The sequence below is a fragment of the Pristis pectinata genome, chromosome 9 (assembly GCF_009764475.1).
Source record: "Pristis pectinata isolate sPriPec2 chromosome 9, sPriPec2.1.pri, whole genome shotgun sequence".
Lineage (NCBI taxonomy): Eukaryota > Metazoa > Chordata > Chondrichthyes > Rhinopristiformes > Pristidae > Pristis > Pristis pectinata.
This window is the reverse complement of record NC_067413.1, coordinates 13575616-13600216: the sequence shown is the minus strand read 5'-3', so window position 1 is coordinate 13600216 and position 24601 is coordinate 13575616.

Genomic DNA, 24601 nt, shown 5'->3' with positions numbered 1-24601 from the left:
GATGACCAATCAACTGATTCAGGTGATTTCTGCATCAGTGTTTAAAAGTGAGGCTCATAAATCACAGAGTAGTTTCAGTGCAGCGAGACAAGATGAGACGAGACTGGCATCAGCTTGCAAGGTAAAGTAGTGGTTAGCATAACACTATTACAACGCCAGTGACCTGGGTTCAATTCTGGCCACCGTCTGTAAGGAGTTTGTATGTTCTCCCCGTGTCTGCGTGGGTTTCCTCCGGGTGCTCTGGTTTCCTCCCACATTCCAAAGACACACGGGTTAGGAAGTTGTGGGCATGCTACATTGGCGCCGGAAGTGTGGTGACACTTGTGGGCTGCCCCCAGAACACTCTACTCAAAAGGTGCATTTCACTGTGTGACTCGATGTACATATGACTAATAAAGATATCTTACCTTATCTTATTGGTGCATGCCATAGAGTTAATTGATGTGTTTCTTCTTCTTTCTCTATTAAACCTAAGCTATCAGTTAAAGTGACTACAGCTTTCAACAGCATGCTGGGAGTTGGGGAAAGAATCTAGCCCTTTGGTTAGTATTGGATGAGAGGTTAAGATCTGTTCTATTCCTAAAGTTTTAAAAATTGTATAGAACTGGTGCTAAATTAATAAAATGTGCATTAAATAATTAAACAGTTAATTAATATGTTAAGAATGGCAGGACATATGAAATGTCCTACTTGTGGCATTTGAGAGCTCTGAGAAGCTAACGTGACCCAGGGCAAATATGATTGTAGTAGTTATTTGCAGCTTGGACGTTGAGCTGGAGACCAAGCTGCTAACACTAGGACACATTGGGGAAGGGGTGAGGTTACCTGGATGCTTTCTATCAGGAGGTGGTTGTGCCCATAAGATGAGTCCTTTGATTTAATCAGTGATCATGGATGGGGCAGTGTGACTACAGGTAAGGTGACCGGGAGTGCAGGAACTTCACCTTTGTAACTATCCAATAGATTTGAAGTTCTTTCAAGCTGTTTAGATGAGAATGGGAGCTGCAGAATAGATGAGCTAACTGGCTGTGGTATTGGAAACCATTCAAGTGTCAGTATTGAGTAGGGGGTGGGATCATCACTTTTCTCTCCAGCAGGGGAGAGTACAACAGACTGTGTATGTTGGAGCTGTTTTGCCAAAAGACTCCAATCTCATTGTTAAAATCTTTCTCTCTTGCCAGCACAGATGGGTCCAGGCTATCCTTGCAGAACCATCTTGAGTCCTGGAGCCACTCACACCTGTCATCTTCCTGTCTCCAAGAAACCACCTGGACAAAGCAATAGGCCAGTTAATCATGCACAGAAGACTGAGGACAATGTGCCAGAGAGAGTAAGTAATGTCAATGTTGGTGCTTTGAATGAGTTGGCTGCAGATTGTGCTTTGTGCAAAACAACTTTGATACCAAGGTCTTTACAGTGGAATATAAGATGGATTTAGAGCAGGTTTCTCATAATTGTTTTTATTCTGGAGGAAGGTAATAAATATAAGAGTTTTACAAAATGACATTGTCAAGACTCTTGCTAGTACCTTGAGCATATGACAATCAGCCATGATCCTAAATGCCTTCCTTGGATTATAGCTTGCAATATCCCAGGAGCAAGTCAGAATTCTAGAAATTTATGGTACAGAGTGGAGTTATCGGGGTCCCCATCCATACTGGATATCATGCTAGAATCACAATCTCAAAACTAAAATGATGTCTTTGTTGATCACTCTAAAGCCATGAGCTCCATTATAATTCAGCTCCACTTCATTATGTGGAGCCCTTGATGCAAGTTACCATGGCAACAGTGGTCAGCCAGTCTCTTAGCAGTCAACACGTGTATTCTTCAAGCTAAACATTGGTGCCATGGCTTTTTTGAAAATGAATGGACTGTGTGTTTCTGGAGAACCTGGAATGGTCTACTGAAGGCACATGAGATGAACATTAAGTGTCTTTTCCAACTTTCATAGGCCAGACCGCTGATTCTGTCAGCTCCTCCCTGTACCATGAACAAGTGGATAGTGATGGGAGTGTAGGCTTGTTACTTCCTAAATGTATTGCTTTACTCCAGATATACCAATGCACTCCAAGCTGACTGATGGAAGCAATGTCAATTAAAACCCAAATATGGCATCAGAAATGAGTGCTATGGTAAACTTCATTAATACATATGAAGTTTCCTGTTAATCAAGAATTAATGCTTGTCACAATGAACCACGGATGTTCATCAGGCCTGTAAAACCACTAAGCTAAGTGACTGTAAAATGTTGTCAATGTGTGTGCACTCACTGTTGTTGCTGCCAAAGGAAATTCCAATTCCCCATCCTCCATAGACAGCACAAAGACTGAAGGAATCCTCAATAGGATTCACCGTGCTGTTTTAACAGCTGTGTTCTCTGCAATGATAAACTTTTAGGAGGTGCATTCCCTTCAAGGTCTAGAACAGCTACTGAGCAAAGATTCTTTTTCCCTCTAGTGGCCATGTTACCTGTATCTTGGGCCATGAGTAATCTGAAATGCTAACATCCTGTTTCTAAAGGACAAGTAGAACACAGCCCATTACCAGAGAAATGCAAATCTGGTTGCTTCAACATTGTCAACAAGGCAAGAACAGATTCACTGGAGAGGCTGCCTCTGCAGAAATAAGGCTGCAAAGGCCTATTTGAAATCTGGTACACAATCCAGTAGGATTGGAAGTGGGCAATTACACACACCTGCCTACATTCTCAGTTGGCACCTTCATTTCTTCCTGGGTTCAAACTGGAACAACATGACCAAGGCATTGAAGAATCATAGTCTATCTGTAGCTTGCCCACAACCATTGCTTCTTCTGTTAATAATTCAAGACTGTCATGTATTTATATAGCACCTTCCTTCCTGATCCTGGGGATTGGAAGAATTTTGGAAACCGATAAGAATGACTAAAAGGGTGATAGAAAATATAAAGTATGAGCACAAACTAATGATAAAACATAGAAACATAGAACAGTACAGCTCAGAACAGGCCCCTCAGCCCACAATGTTGTGCCGACATAGCCATTCCCTCTTACCTACAGAATGCCCATATCCCTCTATTTTCCTCTCATTCATGTGCCCATCCAAGCCCCTCTTAAAAGCCCCCAATGAATTTGCCTCCACCACCCTATCAGGAAATGCATTCCAGGCATCCACCACAATAAAATTATACGCTTCCAACAGATCACCCCTCAGCATCTGCTGCTCCAGAGAAAAGAGCCCAAGTTTGTCCAGCTTCTCCTGTTAGCACATGCCGCTAATCCAGGCAGCATCCTTGTAAACCTTCTCTACACCCACTCTAAAGCCTCGACATCCTTCCTATAGTGAGGTGACTAGAATTGCACGCAATAGTCTAAATGCGGCCTAACCAGAGTTCTCTAGAGATGCATCATTACTTCTTGACTCCTATACTCAATACCTCGATTAATAAATGCAAGCATTCCATAAGCCGCCTTAACCATCCTTTCTACCTGTGTAGCCACTTTCAGTGAGTCATGGACTTGCACCCCAAGGTCTCTCTGCTCTTCAATAGTGTTAAGGGTCTTGCCCTTAAGAGTGTCTTGACATTAGTCCTACCAAGGTGCAACACCTCACATTTATCCTGGTTAAACTCCGTCTGCCATTTCCCTGCCCACATCTGCAGCTGATCTATATCATGCTGTATCCGTTGCCAGTCTTCTACACTATCTTTATTAGTCACATGTACATCGAAACACATAGTGAAATGCATCTTTTGTGTAGAGTGTTCTGGGGGCAGCCCGCAAGTGTTGCCATGCTTCTGGGGCCAACATAGCATGCCCACAACTTCCTAACCTGTGCATCTTTGGACTGTGAGAGCAAACCGGACCATTCAGGGGAAACCTACACAGACATGGGAAGAACGTACAAACTCCTTACGGACAGTGGCTGGAATTGAACCTGGGTTGCTGGCGCTATAACAGCATTGTGCTAACCACTACACTACTATAAAAGTAGTGTTAAGAACCTTTAGGGTACTTTTGAGCAGTCCCTTTATATCAGGAATGACTTGCTTCCACTCTGGTTTTGTGGTTTCTGAAGTGGCTAATGAAGCCAATCTGGGAACCACACTCACCCGTTATGGGGTAGGTGGTGGCTGATGGAGGGGTTAGTTCATGAGGTCCTCTGCTCTTTCCTCTGCTTGCACAAGGTCTCCATGAGTTTGCAATTCACGGCCTCCAGATTCTCATTCTCTGTTTGAAGTGGTCATGGGCCAGGGATTCCTGGGAGTCTGTGGGGATTTTTGCATTTCTTGAGCACATCCTTGAATCTTCCTCTCCCTCGTTCTCAGGGAAGTGTTTGTTTCTGGAGACTGGTATCTCGTTTGTGAATGAAACTGACTGCCCCAAGTAATGCAACAAAGGCCTCGGTACTGGGGAAGTTGGCCTGGGAGAGGGTGTTCACATTGGTTTGCTTGTCCTTCCAGTGAATTTGAAGCATTTTGCGGAGAACTTTGGCAGTTGGTATTTGAAGAGGAAGGGAGTGGCAAAAGTAGGCATTAGTCCCTTGGAATTTAAGATGAGAAATTTAATGAAGAAGTAGCAGAAATGTTAAAGAAATATTTTGTCTGTCTTCATTGCAAAATAAACTGAAAGCTCACCAGAAATGTTCATTAATGAAATAGCAGAAGAACGAGGGACTTTTAAAACAATTAATCTCACTGGGGTAGAAGTATTGGGCAAACTAATAGGATTAAAGACCAATCAATTCCCTGAATCTGATCCCTGACATTCAAAAAGAGGTAGATTGCAGAGATAGCGGATGCCCTAGTGACCAATTGCCGTAAGGGTATGAATAGAACTTTAAGATCATCAAGCAATTTGTTTGAAAACAGGTTTGGAGATTAATGTGAAGAAAATGGCCAGATTTTCATGAGACTTCTACACACAATCTTGCTGACAGATGGAAAATTAATAGCTCTGAGCTGGATTTTATTGCCACTAGGTCATTTGAGAAGTATCTGGGTGCCAGGATAAATCATTTCATTGGCTGTGTAAATGAAGAATGGTTGGAGGAGTTAACATTGTGAAATAAAAATTTCTTAAAGGCAAGTCTGAAACCAACTCGGCAATTACATTTTTTAAATTCTCGATTCCATAGTTTTATTATTTGTTAATTCTGTGCAAGGTTTTGCAAAATGCTTTGCTGAAACATAGAACATAAAACAGTACAAAAAGTGTTATGAACACTAAGGAGAAAGTTGCATCCACCCATCTGCGTTTGTAATGAAGCCTTGTACTCAAGAGCTGGAAACGGGGTTTTGTGTTACCTAACCTGGAAACTCAAATCCTAACAGTGACTATTGGGAAGCTAAGGGGCTTCATTAAGGCTAATGACACTTAAATTCACTAATATTTTGACTGTGCTGGTAATAATTTAATTATTATTTTCAAGAATAAGAGTCTGAAACGTATTAATAGGGATGTGGCTGATGTTGAGAATATTGAGGTGGCTGTAACAAAATGTGATTCCCTTATTACAGGTAGTGACTTAGCATGATAGGGAATTTAAAGTGTGGGCAGGAATACCTCATCAAGGCACTGGAATTTCATACTTCAAAAGTGACAGTATTCCAAATGATTGGCTTGGGAGTTGTGTCCCTTTTTAAGAAATTGGACTTTATTAGTGTAATATTGTTACAAATACTTGCCTGATTAAATATAGTCATATGGTAGGTAAGCCAGAATAAAACATGCAAAAGCCATAGACCAGCTGATGAGACTTTAGGCCATATTTTGAGGATACGCTTGGTTGTCAAGAATTCCAGGGGTAAGAGGCATAATAAAGTCCAGGAGTTATTGTGTAAGACAACCTCTCATAATGGATGGTGCTCAAGGAACCCGGGTTTGCTGGCAATGATGGAGAGATGTGGATTACAGGTGCATTATTAAGGAAGGATAATATTGCAGTGTCGGTTGATGTAACAATTAGGCTTGAAGATGATGGTGTACTCCCAGGAAAAGCATATATTGTGAAATTGATGATATGTACTCACCTGGATGCTGTCATTGTGGAGCAACTTGACATTGGTCAGGTATGATTTTTTTTTACTTTGTTTTCAATACAAGGGGAAAATAACTTCCCTAGAAATGACTCTCTAATGAACTTCCTTGGTGTCAACAAGTGAGTATTTCCTCCCAAGCACCTCAGGCTTCATTAATTGGAGCTATTGATATTTTGTAATTTTTATCTCTATATATGGATACTCAATTTCTCCTGAGGAGTGAATCTCGGGAATGCAAATAAAGATAGTTACAATTTTTTGTTTCAACACGGGTAATGTCTCAAATATTAAAATTAGCTTTTGGTTCAAATTTTATTTCTTGGATGCCATGGTGGGAGGCTGTCCCAGCTGATGTTCATGCTTCAAGTTTTGGTACTGACACAAGATCTACATTGACTTGTAGATAAGCTACTTAAAATGGGTAGCATGTTGCATGCTATGTTGGATTTAGTCACTGAGAAATTCAAAAGGGAATTTAGAGAATTGGATACAGTGGTGAGAATGCAGTCTTTGTTACTTCAGAGTGCTGGAAGCAAGAAGCATTTTTGCCTTTAAGGAGAATGGGCAAAGCATTTTGGGGAGAAAGGAACAGGGAGTTAAATTTGGGCAAGAGAGTAAGATGAAGGTCAAGTAGAGCGTAAGTGCTGGCATGGCCTGATTTCACCTAATGGTTTTTTTTCAGTGTTTCTATGTATCTTTTGTATGTAGCAAACTGAGAAAGACCAATATATTGTGGATATTTTTCTCTGGTGAGGGAATCTAGAACTTGGAGCAGAGTCTCTGGGTGAGCCTTGCCCACTTCAGACTGAGATGAAGAGGGATTTCTTCTCCCAGGGCATTGTGAATCTATGGAATTCTTGATCTCTGAGCTGTGGACATCAACTTGTAAAAGCTAAGATGGGTGAGGAAATCATTCATTATGGGGAACAAGTGTAGAAGTGGAGTCAGGTCAGCCATGGTCTTAATGGTGAAGCAGGTTTGAAGGGATTCTGTCTGACTCCCGTTGTTATATTAGTCATTTTTATAACATCTACAATACTTTACAGCCAACACAATACATTTTCCAGTTATTTTCCTAAGATAGGAATGGTGGTAATCAATCTGCACCCTCCAATAAACAACAGCATAAGCAGATTATCTGGTCATTTATGTGAAGGAGATATTCCCCAGGACAAAAGTGGCATCTCCAAATTTGCAGAACTCGCTCCAAACTGTGTAGGAGAGTCGGCTAGATTTGTGAGCTCAAGTTTCTGGGGTTGGACTTGTGCCCAGAATCCAGACTCTAGGGCTTGAGCTTCAGGAGTTTACATGAATCTTTTGATGCTTCTTCACTTTGTTTGTGGCCACGTTCAAGATTCTTGAGCAAGTTCTCCGTCTGTGCGGCATACACACCTAGTCTGGCCCTGCCTCCTGTCCTCCTTGGTTCAGTGATGACAGTTCGGTTGCTTTTGTCACAGGAAGGCAGCTGTTAGTGGCTGCTCCCTGTCAAGTGCAGCCACATGTCAGAACAACTCAAAGATCCCCAGCAGACCCCAAGTTAGGACAGGAGGAAACCGCAGCCTTTCCCTTCCCACATAAATAGCACCTACCAGCTGTTGCTGCCCAACAGCCAGTGAATGAAATGGGCTCTGGAACAATAGGGGATACTGAAGATTAGTGTGAACATCAAATCGGGTCTGAGTGAGTTCAGTCAACAATTTTCAGGGAGGAATTATTGGAGTAGCATAAGGAAAGGAGTTACAATGAAAGCATTAGGATTTCTACCATTTTTAATAGGCCTATGAGAAACATTCAAGGTGGTATTGAGAACCTTAAATGCATGTGTTGGGAGCAGATAAACTCCCTGTGTAAATGACAGAAGGAGCACATCCCCTTCACCAACAACCCACCCACTGCCCCATCTGTGGAAGAGTCTGCAGTTCCCTCATTGGCCTTAACAGCCACCTCAGAACCCATAAAACCAATGGAAGCGGGTCATCCTCAATCCCAAGGGACTGCCAAAGAAGAAATGAGGAGCTGTATGCATTGTTAAACTTTTAAATCTAGCCAGTTTATAAATGGACTTCTCAAAGACAGACTGTTTTTAGAAACACCTCCCCTGCATCATTTGTTCATGCGGTGACACATGAGACACATGACCATTTTCTGTCTCCTACCCCCATGTCACACAATAGAGATCTCCATTATGAAGACAGCTTTATAATAAACCTGTTTGTAATAAAAAAATTCTTCTTTGATAAAGGCATTAAAGAAAGCGTTCTGCAACTCAAAAGGAGTAAATCAATTTGTTATACCTAACAGTTATTCCCTAGACCATGACCAGCTATGATACTATTGAGAATCTCATTTTAGCTTCGAGATTTTCATTGAGGGACGACAGTTTGCATGGAAGATAATTTGTTGCCTGTTTGCGCAATTAATTATTGGTAGTCATTGCTTTCAATATCATCCCATTTACTGTCACAAATACAATTTAAAAATAAAAGATAATAAGATGTCAAACTAAAAATGTAAATTTTACACAGTAACATTAAACTGAAGTGTCCTCTAGTGTGCAAGGATATACTGACTGGGCCTTGCACCATGCTGGGTTCAAACTGATGATCGGCATTTCAAGGTATGGAGAAATACACCACAGAAACAGGCCATTTGGCCCATCGAGCACTTGTTTATCCCAATCCCACTTTCGTCGTCTCCCAGATTCTTCATCGTCTCCCAGATTTCTGCCACTCACCAGGGGAATTTCCGGTGACCAATTAACGTAACAACCTGTGCTGCTTTGGGATGAGGGAAGAAACCAGAGCACCTGGAGGAAACCCATGGGTTCGCAGGGTGAGTGGGCAAACTCCACACAGACAGCACCAAAGCTGGGATTTAATCTGCACTGGTGGAGTTGTTAGAACTTTCAAATTCTGAATTGTATTCGGGTATCTGTGAGTCAGAAGATTAAAGGTTCAAGTCCCAATACAGAGAGGAAAACATTAAAGTCTAAGCTGGCAATTCAGGGCAATACTGAGGGAGTGCTGCATTGTTAATTGTGCCATCTTTCAGATGACCTATAACACCAACCCTTGCTCTGGAAAATATACTTTTGTCTCTCTGTCCATCTCTAATTTCTTCTTCTCCATGGATGATGTCAAGGTGAAAAAATTGACTATCAAAATAACCACTAAGCCCTCCCAAACCTCCCTACTCTGTTACCTAAGAGCCCTACTGAAGCATTCTGTCACAAGGGATTCATCTGTAGATTTCCTGGAGTGGCCATAACCTATTTAATGGGTTCCAATGAGATTAAATATATTTCTTCCTGCATGCCATGTGTGATTCTGAGTTCTGTAAACTCAGTTATGGGCCACAATGCAAGCCCTGTCGTGGCACATCCTGCTGGTTCATTTCTTTAATGCAGAGCCAGTGAGCTGCAGGATTCCCAATCTTACAAGGATGAAGCACCACCTCCCCATCTACTGACCACTAAATTCACCACCTCTTGTTGGACACATCCCCGGAGGAATTGTCACATGTCCTCCCAACTCTAATCATCTAAGAGACAGGTAAATATTTGAAAGATCTGGTCGCCCCATTATAGAAAGGCTGTGGAGGCTTCGGAGACGTTTATCAGGATGCTGCATGGATTAGAGGGCAAGTGCTTAAGGAGAGGTTGGACAAATTTGGGCTGTCTTCACTGGAGCAACAGAGGCTGAGGGGAGACCTGATAGAAGTTTATAAGATCATGAGAGGCATAGATAGGGTAGACAGCTGGTATCTTTAACTCAGTGTCAAAATATCTAATACTAGAGAGCATGCATTTATTAAGGTGAGCGGGTGCAAGTTCAAAGGAGGTGTGCAAGGCAAGTTTTTTTTGTACAGAGTGGTGGGTGCCTGCAATGTGCTGCCAGAAGTGGTGGCAGAGGTAAATGCGATAGAGGCATTTAAAAAGTAGGCGCATGACTGTGCAGAGAATGGAGGGATATGAACATTGTGTAGGCAGAAGGAATTAGTTTAGTTAGGCATTTAATTACTCATTTAATTAGTTCAGCACAACATCATGGGCCAAAGGGCCTGTTCCTGTGCTATACTGTTCTATGTTCTATCAAGGAATTGAAGGTTATGCGGAACTGGCGCAGAAGAGGAGTTGGAATTGGTTTATTATTGTCATTTGTACCGAAAAACTTGTCTTTACTACTGTTTATACAGATCAATTCATTACACAGTGCATTGAGGCAGTTGTGAGAAATCCACATGGCTGTCAAGTGACAGTAACGACACTGACTCCCGCTGACCGGAGGACAGCATTTCTCCTCTGATCGGCAGTGATACTACTGTCAATCAAGGTGCAGCTCCACCCACCCCTCAGGTGTGAGAATACCTTTTGCATCTGAACTTGCCTGACCAGTACCCTTTGTCTCTGAACCTGCCTGACCATTGGCTGTGGCAGGAACCTTTGTCTTTGACCCCCAAACCATTGGGTCATTCAAATCATAACAGTGAGGCTCCACCTAGCCTTCTAGCACCATAAAAAGGGCTGCATCCCCTAGCCCTTCCTCTTTCAACAACCCCAGGAGTAGTGAGACAACGCTGCAGATATCATTGGTAAGATTGCATCACCACATGGTCAGGGAGCGTTTCACTCAGACTCAGGGAGCGTTAAGGGCCAATGCTAGTGTGGGACGGGCATTGAGGTGTTATATCCTGAAGTTGTACATTGTTACTGTGTGCTTGTGTGTATCTGTGTGTGTGTGTGTGTGTGTGTGTGTGTGTGTGTGTGAGAGAGTGTATTTTACCCCAGTTGCGATTTCCCTCTCGTGTTCGTGTTCGTGTCTGTTCCCATCCATTCTGTCCTGCGTTTGCCTTTGTGATTAAACTAGTTTTGGTCTACAAAGCTCATTTCCAGAGTCCTCGATCCTTAAGACAGTTAAAAGAACGATTTCACACAACACCAGTACAAGGTAAAACAATAACAGAATGCAGAATAAAGTGTAACAGCTACAGAGAAAGTACAGGTAGACAATAAGGTGCAAGGTCATAATGAGGTAGATTTTGAGGTCAGGAGTCCATCTTATCGTACTAGGGAACCATCAACAGTCTTATAACAGTGGGATAGAAGCTATCCCTGAGCTGGGTGGTATGTTATTTCAGGCTTTTCTATCTTCTGCCCAATGGGAGAGGGGAGAAGAGAGAATGTCCGGGGTGAGGCCAGCATAGATCAGACATGATCATATTGAATGGTGGGGCAGGCTTAAGGGCCCTGGTGGCCTACTCCTGCTATTTTTGCTTGCATTCTTGATGGGAATGAAGGGAGAGTAGATTATAGAGAAAATTAATGGGGAATGGGATTACTGTGAGCTGGTATACCCCCCATAGGCTGAAATGGCTTTCTTCAATGTGGTAGGTAAATACAAAATTGTTTACTTTAAAAAGAACATGCCCAGAAATTTATTTGAAAATCAGTAAAACTGCAGATACTGTATACCCCATCAGAGGCACTAAACACAATGGAACAAAAATAGCCAACTGTTTCTTATTTTCATCTGGATTGTTCGGAGCAGCATCCAGGAGACTCCATTGGCAAACGTGGAGCCTTGAGACCCCTTCTGGTCTGCAACATTGCCTTCATTCCACCAACAGCAACCCTTTCATGTCTTGTGCACCATGCACAGATTCCCCTCATCCTTGTTCTCCAATTTAACTGGAGCTTCCTTTGGGAACGGCAATGTGCGCTATGGAAAGTCGACGTGCTGGATGGTGAGAGGACTGTCTCTTAACCTGTACCAGTCTTATGAAGAAGGGGTGAAGCAAACAAGGAGGCACTTGGAGAAACAGTAAAACCTTACAAATTCCCCAGCTGAAAATACAGTTATTACCTCTCCCCAAAATAAGCAACATAAGCCATTTCATAAGGCAGTTAAGAGTCCATGACATTGCTATGACCTTGAAACTCTTATGCCAAGTCAGGTAAAAACAGACAGACTTCCGACCCTGGAAAAAAAGACAATGGTGAACCAGATGGGGTTCTTGCAACAACTTGTCACCTGCGCTGTGTGAATAGAATTGATTACTTGGCAGCCTGGTATTGGGCAATGTACACGATTACATTTAAAAACAGCCAGGGCTTGATATTATTTAGTCATGTTGAAGAAACAGGTCAAATTTTTAATACTTACTACTTCCACCTATTAAAAAGAGTTATTGCATGAGGGGAAGGTCTAAACATGCACTTTGTATAACCTAGTAAGGTTTTTTCAATTAACTGTTAATGAAGTGAAACATTGCCACCTGCTGACAGAAACTATAATACACCAGCCATAACTCCAATCTCTGCACAATGTTCAAGCTGCATTGTTACCTTAGGCAGTGGTTTAACTGTAGTGGTTGCCAGCTCCCAAACCAAAACTGGATATATCCCAGATCAAATGACTCACCATGGTGAGATTCATTACCTCTTTCCACTCAGTTGTCCCAATCTCAAAGATTTGGACTACATGCAATAGAAATTCAAATGTATTTCCTTTAATCCATTTTGTGGTCAACTATAACTGGTGTAGCTTCTTCTCTATGAGGGAAAGCAGATGACGTAATCTTTGTTCTGATTTCAACCTATTTGGGGCTTGCAACTTCAAATCCCCTCATCCCAACATTGACCCTTTTTTTGTCCTTGGCTCTGTAACTTGTTCCAATGAGCTTTCAACAAGCTATATGAATTATACCATTCCTACTCCAACACACCCTGAAATTAACTTCGAACTTTAGCTATATCCACATTTAAAACATCTTTTGATGCCATTGTGCCTGTCCATGTATTCCAGCTCATGTTACTATTTTCACATCCCGCCTTTGTCCTCCCCTCCGTTGACTCTGTCTACACTTCCCACTGCCTCGGTAAAGCAGCCAACATAATCAAAGACCCCACTCACCCCGGGCATCCTCTTGTCTCCCCCCCCCTCCAATTGGGCAGAAGATACTAAAGCCTGAAAGCATAAACCACCAGGCTCAAGGACAGCTTCTATCCCACTGTTATAAGATTATTGAATGGTCCCCAGTACAATAAGATGGACTGTTCACTCACAATCTATCTCATGATGGCCTTGCACCTTATAGTCTGCCTGCACTGCACTTTCTCTGTAACTGTAACACTCCATTCTGCATTGTTATTGTTTTCCCTTGTACTACCTCAATGCGCTGCGGTATTGAAATGATCTGTATGGATGGCATGCAAAACAAAGTTTTTCACGGTACCTCAGTACATGTGACAATAATAAAGCAAAATTCACCAAAACAAAATTATTTTGTGAATTGATATTTTTGTCCCTGAATGGGGGTGATCGATGACATCACTCCACTCAGGAAAAAGCAACAGCCAGGTTAGTGGCACCATGACTGGCTCTGTCGTACAGCAGGGAAGGTCAAAGTCTAAACGAGTGGTAGTCAGAGGCAAGCTAGTGCCATGTGCTCTGTGACTGTTTCCTTGTTTAAACTTTTCCAATAAAACTTTGTGAAGTGAAACACCAAGTTGTTTTCAACTCATTCCTGGACTTCTGAAAAGAACCTGCGGATTCAAAAATAACCGGATCCGACAGCACTGACAAACCAATTTCAATTCCAATTACTCCCCATGCCACATGCTAGTGGGGGTAGGAATGGGAGGACAGGGCAAATGAACGTGCAGCTGAAGAACTGGTGCAGGCAGAGGAATTTCAGCATCTTGGACCATGGGGATCTCTTCAGGGGCAGGGGTGACCTGCACAAGAGGGACATGTTGCATCTCACTGGAGGCAGAACCAATATCCTTGTGGCAATGTTTGCTGGTGCTGCTTAGGAGGGTTTAAACTAGTGTGGCGGGAGGTGGGGGGGGAATCCCAAAGTAGTAGTAGTGAGATGAGAACATTGAAGCAAAATATAGACTTAAAACAAACAAGTCCACTGGCCAGGCAGTCGCAGGATGGGAGTGTGGAAGGTTTGAAAGGCTAAACTGCATTTACTTTAATGGATGAAGTTTCAGGGGTAAGGCAGATGAAGTCTGAGCATGAATTGGCGCCCATGGAATTGTGATGTTATAACTAGTATGGAAACATGGTTAAGGAATGGGCAGGACTGGCAGCTCAATGTTCCGGGTTACCAGTATCTCCAGTGTGACAGAGGTGGAGGTAAGAGAGGAGGGGGAGTTGCATAACTGAAAAGGGAGAACATCACGGCAGGACTTAGAGTGGATATCCCAGGAGGAGCATCCAGTGAGGCTACATGGGTAGAACGTAGAAACAAGAAAGGGATAATCACGCTGCTGGGATTACACTATAGCCCACCTAACCCACCCCCTACACAAACACAATAATCAGCAGGGATTACAGGAGTAAGCACGTAGGGAACCTCACAGATGTAGGAATGACTTTCCTAATATTGACTGGGACTGCTTTAGCACTAAGAGATTAGAAGGGACTGAATTTGTTAAGTGTGCCCAGGGAAGTTTTCTTATGCAGTATGTAGATGGCCTACTAGAGAAAGGGCTACACTCGATCTGCTCTTTAAAAATGAGGCTGGGCAAGTGGTTGATGTGCCATTGGAAGAGCACTCTGGGACTGGTGACCATAATTCTATTAGTTTCAAGGTAGTAATGGAAGAAGGTAGGACTGGTCCTCAAGTTAAAGTCCTAGATTGGGGGAAGGCTAATCTCAATGGCATCATGCAGGAACTTGCAGAAGTTGATTGGGAGAGGCTGTTTGCAGTTGAAGGGATATCTGGCAAGTGAGATCTTTTGAAAGTGAGATAAGAAGAGTTCAGAGCTAGCATGTTCCTGTTAGTGCGAAGGACAAGGCTGGCAGGATCAGAGAACCCTGGTTGATGAGGAATATTGAGGTCAGGAAAACCTGGTCAGGAAAAAGAAAGGGGTATACGTCAGGTACAGGCAACTAGGATCAAGCGAGATCCTCGAGGAGTACAAGGGACATAGGAGTACACTTAAGAAGAAAATCAGGAGGGAAAAATGGGCCATGAGATATTCCTGCCAGATAAAATAAAGGAGAATTCCTTCAAGATTCTACAAGTACATTAAGACCAAAAAGCTAACTAGGGAGAGAGTAGAGTTCATATACAGTACAGAAACAGGCCCTTCAGCCCATCTGATCCATGCCAACCAAAATGCCCCATCCACGCCAGTCCCAGTTGTCAGCGTTTGGCCCATAACCTTCCAAACCTTTCCAAACCATGTACCTGTCCAACTGTCTTTTAAAAGTTGTTATTGTACCTGCTTCAACCACTTCCTCTGGCAGCTCATTCCACACATACCACCCTTGTGTAAAAAAAAGTTGCCTCTCAAGTTCCTATTAAATCTTCTTCAGGAAGACTGAGAGAAAAAGACTCAGTGCATTGTTTTGATTATTGTTATAATTATGAGAGGCATAGATAGGGTAGATAGCCAGAGTCTGTTTCCCATGGTAGCAGTGTCTAAAACAAGAGGGCAGGCATGGTAGTGTAGCGGTTAGAGTAACGCTTTACAGCGGCAGCGACCCGGGTTCAATTCCGGCCGCTGTCTGTAAGGAGTTTGTACGTTCTCCCTGTATCTGTGTAGGTTTCCTCCGGGTGCTCTGGTTTCCTCCCACATTCCAAAGGCGCCCAGGTCAGGAAGTTGTGGGCGTGCTATGTTGGCGCCAGAAGCGTGGCGACACTTGCGGGCTGTCCCCAGAACGCTCTATGCATAAGATGCATTTCACTGTGTGTTTTGATGTAATGTGATTAATAAAGAAATCTATCTTATCTTATCAATGGTTTAATGTATGACAGAGAAGGTTTAAAGGGGATCTGAAGGGTAAATTTTTCACACAAAGAGTAGTTGGTATCTGGAATGAGTAGTCGGGGGGGTGGTGGAGGCAGGAACAGTAACAATATTTAAGGGGCATCTGGACAGCTACTTGAATGAGCAGGGCAGAGAGAAGTATGGAATTAATGGGGGAGTAAGCAGAATTGGTATAGATAGGCATGATGGTCGGCATAGACACAGTGAGCCTGTTTCTATGCTGTGCAACTCTATATCTCTGTGACACTGTGCTACATGTCCCACACCCAATGGTAGAATAAACAAGAAGTTTGTTTTAAAAGCACTTTGGAAAGGATACCAAGCCTTGGAGAGACTGCGGAAGAGAGTAGAACAGAACCAAGAATGACAGACTTGAGTTGTGAATAGACAGGTGGACCTCCTTGGAGTGGTGACAGGTGCTGATGCAGGTGTTCAACATCAAGGGATTTTCAATTTGTCAGCCACAATAAATAAATAAAAGCAATAAAAAAACTTTTCCTTATCAAATCACAGATGTTTTACTTACAAGCAATTATGATTATCCACAAAATGCCATGAAGAGAAATACTGCAGCAAAGGTATGACTGACAGGTTAGTAATTAGTACTTGGTAATTGGTTTATTATTGTCACCTGTACTGAGATACAGTGGAAAAACTTTGCTTTGCATGCCATCCATACAGATCACTTCAAAACATAAGTACATCGAGGTAACACAATGGGAAATGCAATAACAAAATGTAGAATATAGTGTTACAGTTACAGAGAAAGTGCAGTGCAGGTAGACAATAAGGTGCAAAGGCCATGTTGAGGCATATTGTGAGGTTCACTTCTATCGTACAAGAGGTTTGTTCAAGAGACTTATAATAGCGGAATGGAAGCTGGCCTTGAGCCTGGTGATGCGTGTTTTCAAGCTTTTGTATCTTCTGCCCGATGGGAGGGGGGAGAAGAGAGAATGACTGGGGTGGGAGGGGTCCTTGATTATGTTGGCTGCTTCCCTGAGGCAGCAGAAAGTGTAAACGGAGTCCAGGGAGAGGAGGCCGGTTTTCATGATGGACTGAGCTGTGTCCACAACTCTGTGTAATTTCTTATGGTCTTGTGCAGAGCAGTTGCCATACCAAGCTGTAATGCCTCCAAACAAGACGCATTCTGTGGTGTATCTATAAAAATTGAAGTGGGTCAAAGGGGACATGCTGAACTTCCTTAGCCTTCTGAGGAAGTAGTGGCACTGATATGGCCTCATTGGGATGAGATAGTTAAAAGACAGGTGGGTGGCCAAGCTATCAGCTCTTCCTCAAATGTGCCATTGGATCGTTTTACATCCATCTGCATAGGCACAGGAGTGTGAGCCTAAATATTCAGTACAGCTTTATTCAAATATCTTATTGCTACCTGATTTTTGCCCAAGGGTCTCATTAAATCTGCCAGAGACAATCGCATAAGCCGCCTCATTCGATTTAAAATGTCCTCAGCCAAGAATGTGCTGCCAATTATCACTTCAGATTTTGCAGGATCTTTATCATATTCTGAAGCTGACAGAAAGTACTTTGCTGTCAGAGTTCTTTCTGCAGGAACTGACAGATCAGGTGTTCACCATGTATTCCATAACCACACCATATTCGAACTCTCCTCTATATTACGAAGTTACACAGAATAAATTCCCGCTCAAATATTTTGCAGTGAGAGATGCCATGATTTAGTGAAGATTCTACTTCAGGTTGAGCCCAGTCAACCAACAATAGCACTCAAAAGGTCTGAGCTGGCAGGGGACAGGAATTCAAACAGAATTGTCTCCCAGCTTTGATACTGATATAGAGAATGCTCAAAATCAAAGCCGAGTTTATTGTCATATGTTGCGAGAACTTGAGTTATAGGGAAAGGTTGAATAGGTTAGGACTTTATCCTCTGGAGCACAGGAGAATGAGGGGAGATCATATAGAGGTACACATAATTATGAGGGGTATAGATAGGGTGAATGCATGCAGGCTTTTTCCCCTCAGGTCGGGTGAGACTAGAACTAGAGGTCATAGGTTTAGGGTAGAAGGTGAAATATTTAATGGGAATCTGAAGGGGAACTTCTTCACTCAGAAGGTAGTGCGTGTGTGGAATGAGCTGCCAGTGGAAGTGGTGGATGGAGGTTCAGTTGTAACATTTAAGAGAAGTTTGGATAAGTACACGGATGAGAGAGGTATGGAGGGATGTGGTCCGCATGCAGATAGATGGAACTAGGCAGAAAACCAGGCCGCCAGGGAACAATTGGGCCGAAGGACTTGTTTCTGTGCTGTAGTACTCTATGACAAATGCAGTGTACTAACTTGAAAGAAGTACAAGTAACTGGCTGCTATTATGAGGTACCCAGTAATTGAAGTTCAGTATTTAGGCTGGAGCAGCACCTTGTAGTTCATTACCTAGCCCATGTTTCCCTTTTGAAATTAAGTACATTGTGATTCTGGACTTATTTACCTGGGATAAATCATCACACAATTACAGTAATGAATGAATGCTATCAAAATACCCATCTGTGTTCAATACTTCATTGAGACAGAGTACTTCAGTCCATTCTGTGTCAGGACCAAATTTTGCTTCCTGAGGTTGCAGGACCACACATCCAGGCAAAATTCCCAACATTCAACTCACATATTGAATGAAAGGTAAACATGGGGAATCATGTTGTAATAAATCCGGCATTTGTGAGTGAATGGTTCACACTGCTCAGCATTGCTACCAAGTTCAATTTGCATTGATAGTGTTTTGCTTCCTACAGCAGTGTAGTCATAAAGTATCAGCAAGGGACCTGTGCAGGAACTTTGTTAAAAGCAGAGCTACAAATTAGACCTGACAATAACGTGCCTTTTGTTTTTGTCATCTGTGAACACAACCTGCTAATTACTGTTTGTGCTTTGATGTGTTTTTGTTTCCAGATACCAGTTTAATTTTGCAACAGATCCATTTGGTGCAACCAGTTTTCTGTTAAATTTTACCTACAATGTCAGGTTCACCCACCTTTTGCTTTATGTGCCTAGAAATTAAATGCTAACTGTGGAATTTGCAGCATCGATATATTGTTGTGTTCCTCTGAAATTCAATCTTGGAAATTATTCCTCAATTCTTGGAGGCTCCAGGGGAATTCTGGAGAGTTGGGAGAATTATGCCCAGCCAAAAAAGTTCTATCCATGTAGTCATCTGGATAGAAAAAGCTTTCTGCAAGGACTGGAGGGTCAGGGAATTATCCTATATTCCAGATCCACACCACAGTCTCACTCTGCCCCACATTATGAAGCTATTACAAACTTTATACCCCCTGCTGCTGATTCCTTCCCACTACTCACCCGCTGTCTCAGTTTGAATGAGACAATTTGCAACCTTAGCACTATATTTAATCCAGGGCTAAATTTATACCCTAATCCTCTCCACTATCTGTTTTCAAATCCATTACATCACCACCCTCCTGCTCCAACTTAACACAGCATCTGAAAACATTAAGCATTCACTTGCTGATGACAGCTGTTGCTGGACTGAAAGTTTTTGGCTGGAAGTTCGTCAGCATCAATTTTTTAGCACTAAAGCAGCACTACTAGTGACCCTCATGCTTTTTTGGGAGTTCCATAAAGTTGGGAACTTCAGTTCACAGGAGTAATTCTCCATGTAATGCTGTGCTGAAGCTGATGTGGGTGTCCACATGCATTTCCTACTGAATACAAGAACATATGAAAATAGGAGCAGGAGGAAGCCACTCGGCCCCTCAAACCTGCCCCACCTTTCAATATGACCATGACTGATCTATACTGGCCTCAACTCCTGTGCCAGTTCCTCATAGCCCTCAATTCCTCGATCCTTCAAATATTCATCTATCTCAAATATTTATCCATCTCCACCTCAAGTATATCTAACGATCTGGCCTCCACCTCCCTTGGGGACAGAGAATTCCAGAGCTTCACCACCTTCTGAGAGAAGATATTTCTACCACCTTAATTTTAAATGACCGGCTGCTTATTTTGTGGTTATATCCCCTTGTTTGTGACTCTCCCAAGACAAGATATCTTTATTAGTCACATGCATATCGAAACACACAGTGAAATGCATCTTTTACGTAGAGTGTTCTGGGGTCAGCCCACAAGTGTCGCCACGCTTCCGGCGCCAACATAGCATGCCCACAACTTCCTAACCCGTACATCTTTGGAATGTGGGAGGAAACCGGAGCACCCGGAGGAAACCCATGCAGACATGGGGAGAACATACAAACACCTTACAGACAGAAGCCGGAATTGAACCCGGGTCGCTGGCGCTGTAATAGCGTTACGCTAACCGCTACACTACCGTGCCTGCCCTTAGGAATAGTAAAGGGAAAAAAAACTGGTGGGAGTTGTCTGTAGGCCACCAAATAATAACATTACAGTGGCACAGGCAAAAAACCAAGAAATAGATGTAGCAGAGGATGCAGAGAGGCTACAGAGAGATATAGATAGGTTAAGTGAGTGGGCAAGGGTCTGGTGGTGGTTGTTTCCACTAGTGAAAACATCTTACCATCTATCCTGTCAATCCCCCTTAGGATCTTACATATTTGAATGAGGTCACCCTCATTCTTTTCTACTTAAAGAGGTACAAGCCCAAGCTGTCTAGCCTCTAATCAGTATTTTGTGGTGCAGCAAGCTCTCACAGTTCTCAGCAGGTAACACAATGCAAACAACACTCTACTAGTGTCTTAAAGGTATAATGCACAATGCAAACAACACTCTACACATACTACTGAATGAATGAATACTTCAGTGATGGGAGAGGTGGCAATCAGAGAGCACTGCCAGGGGAATCAAATGGCCTGAACACACTGGTGAACAGTGCCCATAGGAGGCATCTCCTCACTCCAACCCCCTCCCCATCCTTCCCTGGTACTACACACAGATTGTCTTGGCAAGTTGACAGACAGGCACCCTGAAAGGACATGAGTGCAATCTCTGAATGTCATACTTTGGAGAAGCCTACAGCAAGAACATAAGGAGTATATATCATCCCAAACAACCATTCTCTCAAGCAACACCAGCCCCAAGTATGGCAGAGTATGGATCCCATGCAGGGCTTATCAGACATCTGAGAATGAGCAGAACTGGAGTAGAAACAAGCCATCTGCAACCTTGAGGCACTCCCTAGGGAGAAGTATCAGTGAAAGGTTAATGTACAAAGATGGGCTGGAACCCGTATAAGAAACCTCAGTTGCTTATAAAATATGTATAAAGGAAGTAAGATTCATCTTGTGATTAGAATGAGGCACCATAGAATGCCATTTACAATGCAGACTGAAAATAACCTGCCCTGCACTATGAATTGCAGTATATGAATGTACTATAATATATATTTACAGTTTTTATGAATAGAATTTCGGAAGATACCTTATGGAGCAGTTTGTCCTCAGTCCCCCTTTATTCCCACTCAACCCCCCCCCCCACCAAATCGCTCACCTAACCACCTCACCAACTGCCTCATCACCCTCCCTCCCCACCCTATCTCTGTGAGTGGTACAGAATTTTGCAGCAGCCCTCACACAGCACATTTGTCACTCCATTGTGCACCACCCTGTTAGCGCCCTGTCACAGGCACCATAAAATTTCTAAGCCTAAGAGTTTGTGATTAAGGGTTTGTGATATACCTGATATAAGTTCATAAGATTAGGAGAGGCAGTGACAGGGTAGACAGCCAGAATATTTTTCCCAGTGTAGAAGTGTCAAATACTAGAGGGCATACCTTTAAGATGAAAGGGGGAAAGTTTAAAGGAGATGTGTGGGACAAGTTTTTTTTGCACCAAGATTGGTAGGTGCTGGAACACGATGATAGGGGTGGTGGTGTTCAAGAGGCTTTCAGACAGGCACATGAACATGCAAGGAATGGAGGGATATGGACCATGTGCAGGCAGAAGAAATTTAATTTAATTTGGCATCATGCTCAACACAGGCATCGTGGGCTGAAGGGTCTGTTCCTGTCCTGTACAGTTCTATGTATTATATTTCTAAAGCCAGTCCAGCACTGTGATCAGTTTTGAGAACCTCAGCAAGATTATTGAGTGAAGTGTATGGCCCTGGCCTATGTACACTGATGTTAAATCAAGGTCGCAGTCAGCAGCCGGATCACAAAACTTTTATTTATTCAGGATGAGCCTTCAGATTACTTCAGCTTTTGTCTCAGACAGCCTAAATGTTTACTCCTTGTGGACCTGAGGTCAGTCAAGGTTGATGATGGAGTAAATTTGAACACTGCCAGTTTTACCTCAGAGAGATTGAAATTTAGATTCTTACAAATCAAGAATTAAAGTGTAATTCTCTGCTGTAGAGATCTACCAATAAATGTATCTGCAACAATTTGTGATTTTCATCCATGTGTTCTTATTTGTATTATGATATTGTTATATAGATTCAGGTTTAACTCACAAGAGGTGCAAAACCATTTACAATGTTAATTAGGAAAAATGGGATGATATTGGGCAAATCCCAGAACAGTTTGCATCCAATATTAGACTTGAGCAGCTAGCAGGGAGAGTGTCCAACAGAACAAACAGTGCAGATGCCATGAGTTTCCACAGACAGGGGGCAGCTTTATGTTCAAGGTAGTAACTTTAATTGGCAGCTGAGCAAAATCTTTTTGACACCCAAAATTAAAGGAGATCTCTGAAAATAGTTTGTTTCTCTTTCCCTCTGCCACTGGAGAGGCAGGCAATCTGCTGAAGTGGCTCTTCTTGCAGAGTAAGATCTCTTGGCACTCAACCATGGTTCATTTGGATACACAACCATGCACACACATACAGGCACACGCATGCACACACACCCACGCACACATACTCATCTGTGAACACACTCAGGTGCGCACAATCACACACATGCTGACTCATACATTTATACACACACACATAGATGCACGCACACACATGTGCATATATGCTCACATGCAAACAGACACATATACATGCACACATGATCTTGCTCACATACACTCATACATGCACACACTCACCCACACGTGCAAATACACATACGCATGCACACACACACACACATACACATGTGCATACAAATGGACACACACACTCACACTCACCCACACGTGCAGACAAACGCACAAAGACATGCACACATGCGTGTTACCGAACATCAGGTACTTTCCAGTTCAGGCATAACTAATGTCTGAGTAACTTTAGCTGGTAAGGCAGAGTTGTGTAGACTATGCCAACAGTCTAGAACTAATAGAAAATAGATACATCTCACTGAAAATCTGTATTATTTTCATTCATGTATTTTGTGTAATCTTAGGAGAAAAAGCTAATAGAGTGAATATAAAACTCTGGTTAGACCACACTTGGAGTATTGTGTTCAGTTCTGGTCACCTCATTATAGGAAGGATGTGGAAGCTTTAGAGAGTGTGCAGAGGAGATCCACCAGGATGCTGCCTGGATTGGAGAGCATGTCTTATGAGGATAGGTTGAGCGAGCTCGGGCTTTTCTATGGAGAGAAGGAGGATGAGAGGTGACTTGATAGAGGTGTACAAGATGATAAGAGGCATAGATCGAGTGGACAGTCAGAAACTTTTTCCCAGGGTGAGAATGGCTAACATGAGGGGGCATAATTTTAAGGTGATTGGAGGAAGGTATAAGGGGGAATGTCAGAGGTAAGTTTTTTACACAGAGAGTGGTGGGTGTGTGGAACACACTGCCTGCAGAGGTGGTGGAGGCAGATATATTAGGAACATTTAAGAGACTTAGATAGCCACATGAATGATAGAGAAATGGAGGGCTATTTGGGAGGGAAGGGTTAGATAGATATTAGAGCAGGATAAAATGTCGGCATGACATTGTGGGCTGAAGGAACTGTACTGTGCTGTAATGTTCTATGTTTTATGAATGTAAATATATTCAAGGTCAATGAAGTAAACAACCACAACCATCAGTATTTATAATGCACTTTTGACATAGTAAAACACTCAAGGTGCTTCATGGGGTGCTAATCAAATAAAATTTGACCATGAGCCACACTAGGAGTTATCAGGGAGGTGAACAGAAATTTGGTTCAAAAATTGGTTTTAAAACACATTTTATAAAGAGAAAAAGGAGCCAGAGAAATTTAGGGTGTAGCTACCTTAGTACATTATGCTGCAGGAGCATATTACAGACATACAGAAGTCTGAGATTGTGGAAAACAAAAACGATAGCGTTAAAACCATGGCATTGCTTAACAATCTACACTGTCGCTTGTCTTAACCCTCACAAGTAGGTTAGTGAGCACCATAAATGACCCCTTAGTGTAGGTTAATAGCCAAAAGAATCAAAGGGAAGTTGATGGGGCTCTGTCAAAGAGAATAATTTGCAGGGGTACAGGGAAATAGGGAAAGGAGGAATGGGACGAATTGGATTGCTCCTTGGAAGCTGGTATGGACATGATGGGCTAAACAGCTTCCTTCTGTGTCATTATCAGTACAAGGTAAAAGTGTAAGTTAAGACATCACAAATTCCTTCCCTACTCCTTGTTCAACAATGTGCCATGCAATAAAAAAACGAGAAGCATAAACAGGCAAGGGCAAGTCTATCTAAAAGCAGATCCAGTTGGGTAACGTGACACTGAAAACTAGAGTCCTCAATAAAGTCACAGAGACAGAGCACAGGACAGATGGCATGGCATATGCAAGCAATCACCAAGCTTCAGTAGGGGGTATTATTCTGACGTTGCAATTCAGTCTTTGACGTGCCTGACCAGAAACTGTGAATGACATGATGCTGTGACTAGTTGCTTAATATTAGAGATCTCAAATTATTCTTGAATTTA